The sequence below is a fragment of the Lissotriton helveticus genome, chromosome 5_1 (assembly GCF_964261635.1).
Source record: "Lissotriton helveticus chromosome 5_1, aLisHel1.1, whole genome shotgun sequence".
NCBI lineage: Eukaryota > Metazoa > Chordata > Amphibia > Caudata > Salamandridae > Lissotriton > Lissotriton helveticus.
Genome location: NC_136065.1, coordinates 1734568059 through 1734575090, shown reverse-complemented (window position 1 = coordinate 1734575090; position 7032 = coordinate 1734568059). Strand labels below are relative to the sequence as shown.

The window sequence follows — 7032 nt, the reverse complement described above, 5'->3', positions numbered from 1 at the left end:
GTCGACCAGTGACAACAAAAAAATCAGGAAAGACCTGGAGTCACCAGTCAAACTGAAAAGCATGCAAAATACGGAGACAGCGATGGACCTGCTCGTCAAAAAAATAACTGAAGCCAATCACCTGGCCAAAGCCACAAAGATCTCCATGGACAACGTCCAGTTAGAGCTCACAGCCATACGTGCAGACCAGAACAAAATAGCGAGCAGAGTAGGGGAGGCGGAAAAAAGAATCAGTGAAATAGAAGACAAATCAGACACCATGGACAAAGATATACGCTACATCTCCAAGATTTCTAGCGACATGCAGAGAATGCTCGCAGAACAAGAAGACAAAAACAGGAAAGGGAACATCAGGATCCTAGGAGTACCAGAAGATGAGGAAGAAGCGGCGGGCTCATGCGCAGCACTACTTGAAACACTGATACCCAAGCTGACTGGCCTAAACTTTGAAAGAACCTTCGAGATCGACAAAGCGTACACAGTCCCGGCCACAAGACAACTGCACATGAAAGGCCCAAGAAGATCATTTGCAAACCCCTGAGAGCAAACCACACCGTCGCCATTTTCGCCTTCGCACGTAAAGGCCAAACTCTCAACTGGAAGGGCAAAAAGATAATCATCACCCAAGACTTCTCAAAGGGCACGGTAGAAACAAGGAAGGGATTCCTGGCGCTAAGAGACACTATGAAGAGGGCCAAGATAACGTGTAGCTTTGTAGGACCGGCAAATATGAAGATATCAGACAGGAAAGGCACACGCTTGTTCGAAGACCCGGCAGAGCTACGTAAATACCTTCAGGAGCCAGATCAGGAGAAGATGGAACAAAAAAGCCCGGGAACGGCAAAAAGAAGAGCCTCATCGGATGGTTCGGAGACAGGAGAAAAGGGAACAGCTGGTCGCCGATAAAAGACTCTGTCATGTCATGGGACCACAGAGGAACGGATGGACAACTACCTCAAAAGAACAACATCTACCTCAATTGAAAAATGACACCTACCTCACGATAAATGGAACGGAGAACTAAGAGACTACTGAACGACACCTACCTCATGGAAAACGGTATGAAGAACTAAAAGACTACCAGAAAAGTATTACAGAACTCTCAGAACGTGATCATTGATGGGCTGGCCCACTGATCGGCAAATATCCTTTTATCAATGCACAGCACGGAAGGGAGCAGGGGAAGATTTAATGTACCCGGGGGGGCGGAGGGCGAGAACCGTTGCTGTCGCACGTTTACAGTATGTTGACAGGGGGGAGGTGGGGGGGAGAAGGCGGGGGGGAGGCCATACAGCAAGGACAATCACAACTTGGTGGAGCTATCTATTCTTTTTTTCTCTCTTTCTTCTACTTACACACACATCCCCATCCCTTTACACACCCCCGGGGGGGCCCCAAGACTGGTGGCGAGCAGCAGGCATACACCGACTACAGAGGTTGAACACAGGACGCACCCCAGTTAGCAGCGACCTAACTAAGACACCATGACCACACCCGACACTCAGGGCCTAGCGCAGATAGCCGCAGACATCAAGATCGTATCACTAAACGTCAAAGGCCTCAACCACCCCATCAAGAGACGGAAGACATTAGACTACCTAAACAGACTTAAAGCAGATGTATACGTCCTCCAAGAAACCAGAGTGTCCACAGAGGACGCAAACAAGCTTAAGGCAAACTGGATAAGTGAGGTCGATGCTCACCAGCAGTCAACAAAAAGGGAGGGGTGATCACCATTATCAGCAAGAAAGGGAAGTTCAGGGTTCACGACAACGTAGCAGACACGAAAGGTAGAAGGCTAGTCACGTGCATCAAAAGAGGCGAGGAAACCATGCACCTAGCAAACATCTACGGACCGAACGCAACAGACAAAAAGTTCTGGGAGGAGGTAGAAAGCGAGCTCAGCAAGATCCCATTGGGAGAACTACTAATCACGGCGGGAGACATGAACCAGACGATGGACAACGCCATAGACAGGCACCCGCACAGGCCTAGCCACGCTATACAAGAACAGAACACACTTGAAAACCTATGCACCAAACTTGCATTATCAGACCCATGGAGACTACAGCACCCAAGCGCCAGAGAATACACTTTCTACTCAAACCCTCATAACTCGTACAGTAGAATAGACTATATACTCATGTCAAACACACAAACACACCTGACTGACACAACAGAGATAGGACCCATAACAGTCTCAGACCACGCCCACATCTCCCTCTCCGTAAGCGGGAAACACAATGAATCACCAAGCAGAAGATGGCGTCTCAATAGTGACATACTAGAACACCCCGCTAAGATCACCGAAATAGAAGAGGCTATCAAAGAATATCTCCAATACAATGACACAGGAGAGACAGAGGTAATGACACTATGGGATTCACTTAAAGCCACAATAAGAGGGAAACTCCTAAGCATTAAGGCACAAATGAACAGAGGGAGGAACAAAAAAATTAGAGAGCTGGAGGAACAGATAAAGGAGCTAGAAAGTAACCATACTGCAAACCTACAGGACAGAAACACACTCACAACACTCACAAAGAAAAAGTACGAACTCAACAGATTACTAAGCGAGAGGGCCTCCACATGGATCAACAAATACAAATCCATTAACTTATGCTCAGCAAACAAAGCAGGAAGGGCCCTAGCAGGATACTTAAAGCCAAACAGAGGCAACACTCAGTTGCGGCAATCACCGATACAGACAACATAACGCACACGGGAAACAAACAAATTCTCGAAACTTTCAGGAGGTTCTACAAGGACCTATACACCGCAGACACATCACTGGAGGCAGACGGGGGGGCTAGCCTGCTATAGAAACTAGACCTACCCAGACTAAGCAGCGAACAAAGAGAGGCGCTAGACCAAAACATAACCAGAGCAGAAATAGGGATAGCCATAGACTCGCTAAAACCCAACAAAGCCCCAGGGCCAGACGGCTTCACAGCAACATTTTACAAACAATTCCAACCGCTGCTCAAAGACATACTTGTCAGAGTCTTCCAGACATGTGCGGAGAAGGGGAACATGACAGACTCAATGGCGGAGGCAAACATTATTGTCATCCCCAAAGAAGGGAAGGACCCTCAGTTCCCACAAAACTAATTAGCCATCCACCAAAAGTAGGAGGCACGGCATTATGCAATCTCTTATATGCCAACGACTTGGCACTGTTCAGTCTCACCAGAGTAGGGCTACAGAGACTCCTGGATGTCTTAACGCAATACACGGTTAACAATCAGTTAGAAATTAACATGAAAAAAACTATGGTTGTTCCGTTTGGCAAAAAACGCTACAGCGGTGGAGGCTGGACAATAAACAAAGAAAGTATCTCAATTGTCAAATCGTACAAATACTTAGGGGTCCATTTGGACTCCAGGGGCAGTTTCACCAAACAGAGCACTGTGATTGCAGCCAAGGCAACAGCGTTAATGATATCCTTGGCTAAGCTCTCGAGGAGACTCTCAGGCCCCACGGTCTTGCCCCTATTGGAAGTGCTCAGAGCAAAGATCGGGCCCACACTTTCGTATGGCACAGAGATCTTTAAGGGAAAAATGAATAAATCCTTAAATAAACTGACAACTAAACTTTATAAGAAACTGCTTTGCCTGCCGAGTTCCTCCTCGCCAGCACAGGTCAGATTAGAGCTGGGCTTAATTAACTATGAATCCTCTAATGTTGGCTCATATCTTAACTTGATCCACAAACTAAGACAGGCAGAAGCTGGTACTTTGGAACTCTTGATCTGGAAAGAAATCAGTATGAGCAATCCGGGGGGGACATTCGGCCGCCTCCTAAATGATTACATTCAACAAATGTCTGCTGCGGATCTTTGGGCCCTTAACCCAAGCCAGACCGCCTTCAAAACTACTATCAAAAAAGCTACAAGACTGAAATCCCTGATCATGGACAAAGCTCTCCTTATGAAACGTAGCCATGCTTGGGCAGTAATCAACTGCTACAAACGACTATCCCCGGCAAATTATCTTTCAATTACATTCTCCTATCATCTAAAGCGATGCCTGACCGCCCTAAGACTGCTTCCTTCAAAATCTCCCTGTATGGCGTCAAAAAAGGGTTGATCAAACGTGCAGAGGGTGTGGGTCAGCAAACGAAACTTTTTTGCACGTGCTTTGTATATGCCCCTGTTTTATCCTCCAACGCAGACGCCTACTCAGGCCGGAATGGAACAGGTTGGGAGTTCGGTCTTGCAGACACGCCATTATTGCTGCTCTGTCCTCAGAGAACACTGTTTTAAACATAAATTTGGCCAAATTCGTTCAGCATGCTTATAGTCTTCTAGGAAAATTGGACCATTGTGCAGAAAAATGTATTTAACTCCATCTGCATTTTCAGGGAGTGCTAATTTCTAAATTGACACGTTGCTGTAAGCACTGTTAAGCAGGCCACATTTTATTTTGCTCTTATATTTTTATTTTTTTATTTTTTATTTCTTTAAGTTGTAAGATTGAATCAATGTGCTGGAAGAATCTTTTAAAGATATGTTTTATATATCTAAATAAAGTATTTCGTGTACAGGCCAATCTCCTTAATAAACGTTGATTGCAAAATCTACGCAAAAGTAATGGCAGCAAGATTAAATGCATACCTTCCCTTTCTCATACACAAAACACAAGTGGGCTACCTGAAAAACAGACTCTCACAAGATAACACCAGACTACTCTGCCACCTAATAAACCGCACTGCAAACAGCACGGAGAAGGCCGTCATGATCGAACTAGACGCGGAAAAAGCCTTCGATAGAGTCTCGTGGCCATTCCTAAACCAATGTATGCGCAAATTCGGACTTGGAGAAAGATACAGAGGCATGATTATGTCTCTGTACAAAAACCCATGGGCTCGAGTGGTGGTCAACGCAGCCAAATCAGAAACACTCACCCTAAGTAGAGGGACAAGACAAGGATGCCCTCTATCACCGGGGCTATTCCTGCTGGCACTAGAGCCACTCCTCCATATGATCAGGACAAACCCGCAGATCACAGGGGTGCAAGTAGAGGGTCAAGCCTTCAAACTTGCAGCATACGCGGATGACATCCTGATCACCACAAGCAACCCACAAGAGTCAATAGAGGCACTCGTACATACAATAGAGGAATATGCACAAGTCTCAGGGTACAAACTTAACAGGGAGAAATCTGAGTGCAAACCGATGAACTGCCACACCACCAGAACAGTCCTAGGCACGTCCGGTTTGGGGTGGCAAACAAAACCCCTAAAATATCTGGGCCTTCTCTTCCGGAGGGACCTCAGATCAACCTTAGACCATAACGAGGAGGCGATGCTGAAAAAGATCAAGACGAAGCTAGACACATGGGGCCCCAAATTCGTTAGCTGGTGGAGAAGAATTGAGACAATCAAGATGATGATCACCCCCATGCTAAACTACCTGCTGTCCATGCTGCCACTAACTCTAACCACGGACTTCCATAAACACATGGACAAAGCCATTAACACGTTCCTATGGGGAGGGAAAAAGCCAAGAATAAGCCTAGCGAAACTCAGGCTTAGAAGAGAACAGGGTGGACTGAACCTCACAAACTACAAGGCCTTCCAAACGGCATGCCTCACCAAGCAGGGACTACACTGGGTAGCCCCAATACCAGACTACATGCCAGTATGGCTGGACCTGGAAAGGGGCATTCTAGGAGGAGCAGACCCGATCATGGCGCTCACGGCAAACAGACACCCAGAAGCCAAAAACGCGATACTAGGCAACACAAAAACAGCGCTACTGAGAGTACACAGGGAACTAGAAGTAAGCATCAGAGGCACCAAATGGGAGTCAATATGGTACAACACTAAAATCACATACAAAGGTAAGGCTCTAGAGAGCAGAGAATGGCTCAGCAGAGGAATCACAACGCCGGCACAACTAGAAGTAGGAAACAACCCACTCACCTACAAGGCACTGCAGCAGATAACCAGGCTACCAGACAAGGAATTCTATGAATTCCTAGGAATCAAAGCAGCCATCACCAAAACAAACCTCTCCAAACTGAAACCCACCATCATACAGCATGCACAGAATCTAAACAAGACAGGCCACCAAACAGCGCAGATCTACAAACTAATCACACCACGCACCACAACTCTTAACAACAAAACAATAGCCTTCTGGGAAGAGACCATACAGAGACCACTAAATGAAGAGGAGAGGGCCAGATTATGGACATCGGTGTCCAAAAACAAAATCACACCGCAGTTGGCACAAACAAAATACTGGATACTACACAGACTACACTGGACACCTGCAAAACTAGAAACAGTGGGGGCAAGCGGCAGCAGCACCTGCTGGAACTGCCATAAAGCAAGGGGGGATCTAGCCCACATGATATACTAATGTCCCAAAGTTAAAGCATTCTGGAACAAAGTATATAACCTCATAAACACAATCACGGGATGCCAGATACAACGAGGTCAAGCAGGGATTGCCACCAGCTTCCTAGAGACACAGCTTCAATCCAAAGAAGTACGCGATCTAGTCAACGTTCTGCTAACGGCTGTAGTGAAAACCATCCTGGGGAACTTGAAGAACACCAGCAAAGCCAACTTCAAACGCTGGTTCAACTAGGTAACATTCTTTCGAGGGGCAGACAACATTACCGCCAAACACAAGGCGGCAAACTACACAGGCAAGGAGGACATGTGGGAAGCCCTCGATGCCTATCTAAAGCAGTGACCCACGGCAACCCCCCCCTTCTCTCTTTTATTTCTTTCTCTCTCTCTGGCTCCACTAGGCCAAAAGTACACACTGTAAGAGCAGCCCAAGCAAGACAACTGTATGTTTTTGTATATGTAAAATTTATTTTCAATAAAAATATTCGAAATTAAAAAATTAAAAAAAAAGAGCGGCCTCGAGAGCTTACAACCCAGATATGAAAATCCCCGGGCTTCGGACTCCACGAGAACCTCCACCTGAAATACAACATGCCTGCCGTGGGAACCTCAGCACCGTCCCATCTGCAAACACCTCCAGTACACCCTCTCCCAATAAGATCTTAAAAC

At 46.4% G+C, this 7032-nt stretch overlaps 1 protein-coding gene across 1 annotated transcript in view; it reads left to right on the top strand.

The window, feature by feature from the left end:
- The first annotated feature begins 953 nt into the window (after positions 1–953).
- Positions 954–7032, top strand: part of LOC144753807 (interferon beta-like) — a 29698-nt gene continuing 23619 nt past the window's right edge. The window contains exon 1 of the mRNA XM_078641380.1: positions 954–1059. The gene's annotated coding sequence lies outside the window, so the exon portion shown is untranslated. The remainder of the gene's footprint in view (positions 1060–7032) is intronic.